Genomic DNA, 2218 nt, shown 5'->3' on the forward strand with positions numbered 1-2218 from the left:
TAGAGCATTTATTATCTTCAAATTTATCATCAAGAGCTTGCTCTCTTCAAATTATACTTTTGTGGCGTTTTTAGTACGAGAAAGAACTTTTGAGATGATCCTCCGTATACAGAAAAAAAGTACTTGTTTGTCTGTCTCCCTGGGCCAGCCACCGTCGCATGGATTTCCAGTCCTCGAACGCCGCACTGTTGATGATAGTTTTCCAAAGTTGACAATAAACTCGCGTGTCAGATTTATGAAACTACACTCCGATGTACTGTAACTAGGCCATTATCTTATCACTCATCGGGAAGAAAATCAAAAAATGCAAAATACTCTCCAATTTCTTGGCGACCCTGCTATAAAAAGTCTAGTTAAAAGATTGTAGTTAAAAATAACAACAAAAGATACCGAGCCACAAACGGGGCGGTGCAGTGGGGCATCTTCCCCCCCACCCGCAATGGCACCCAACCGGATCGCGGAAGACCCCTGATCAATTCCCAAATCTGGCGGGGATCTTTAGCGCCCATCTGTGGGGCGGCCTGAGTTGTGGCTCATGCTCAAACTTTCCCACATGCGCCCTTCCTTTTTTTTTTTTTTCTTGTTGGAAATTCGCTCGAGGAATTAACACTTTAACACTTACCACAAAAACGGGTCATAACTAACACGCAGCCAGACGCAGAATGACAAATGGATAAAACAAGAGAAGTCGCATAGATAAGTTTTGGGCAAAGATTCAGTCTGTTGGTTAGTTACCTCATTCTCAAATTGTTTGGATCTACGGAGAAGGGGCACCACCATACCCTTCGATTGATCCGCCCCAATTAATCTGTGGCTTTTTAGGTAGCGAATTGTCATTGTTCAAGCTAACTTTTCTCCTGCAGGAAATAATCATAGAACCTTATGGTATATCATTGGCTATGCACCTTCCTAACAAGGGAAAAAATTGACAAATAAGAAAGAAAATAAGTATCGTACAAGAAAGAATAAAACACACAAATGACTGCATATGCACACAGCCACAGCACACGGGGCCCAGGTAACTTGACGGCGTACAGTACGTTCCCTCTGTTACCTTGTGGCTTGAGTCCAGAATTTTTTTTTTTTTTTTTTTTTTTTTTTTTTTTTTTTCAAAATTCCATGCTAGTTGTCGTCAAGCTTTTTGGTAAACTAACCAGCTAAAACAAAAACCAGTTTCGAAGGATCTACCTCCGAATTTGAAATACGGCGTAAGCCGTACGGAGTAACTATCATCCGTTTATTTGTGATGCGTGTTTGCTTTGTAGGGCTGAATCGAGCGAGCCCTCCTCAGTCAGAATGTAATGAACAACCAAAGAACAGCTCACCAAAAATAAAACAAAATAAATGGAAATATGGAAAAAAATAAGAAAGAAAGAAAGAAAAAAAAAAGGGAGAAGAATGCACCCCCTTTGGTGGGACACACAACAAAAAAGGCAATTCAAATAGGAAAAACTTTGAACCTTAATATATATGTATGTATGTCATGATCGCAATCTTGCCGTCTGAAACACCGTCCCCTCATACACACACGCAACGCTAGCGAAGGAAAGGCAGGAACCCGTCTTAATCCCCTAACAAAGGCTCAAATACAAAGAAGAACAGAAGGAAATGAAAGAAAAAGCAAAACATAATAAGCGGAAATGGGAACAAAACAAAACAAGCAAGCAAAAGCGGAAGATGGCAGCTCCGAATCTTCGGCTTTCCCCCGTCCCGTTTCCCGGCGCCGGGGCTTCGATCGGGACGGGGGAAAGCCGTAGTTAATCTAGTTGATTTGTCATGCCCTGTCAACGAACTTTAATGTTTGACGCAACGCATTTTAATCAGTCACTTGTGTTGCACCCAGTGGAGGAGTTGATTTATTATTATACCAGTAGTAATAGTATGTATACATGATAATGAAGGGAATTGCTTTGCTTCAGCGATCCCCTCGGCGACCCCCAATCTCAATGCAGTTCCACATTAAGACCTGTAATTTCTATTATTAGGGCGTCCGTCCGTCCCTGTGGAGAAGTGGAAGGTGAGGTGAAGGAAGGTTTGAGGAGATCAACAATGATTCATGATTCATTGATTCTTATGATTAGTTATGCTTTTCCTAAGCCTTTTTTTTCTTCTCCCTTGCTATTACGAAAAATCAAATAAAAAAAAAAAAAAAAAAAAAAAAAACCCAAATAAAGAGAATCCGAGGGAATACGCGTCCACCGCCCGCGGTACCGCCTGC

The sequence above is a fragment of the Histoplasma capsulatum genome, genomic scaffold (assembly GCF_000149585.1).
Source record: "Histoplasma capsulatum NAm1 scaffold_2 genomic scaffold, whole genome shotgun sequence".
Lineage (NCBI taxonomy): Eukaryota > Fungi > Ascomycota > Eurotiomycetes > Onygenales > Ajellomycetaceae > Histoplasma > Histoplasma mississippiense.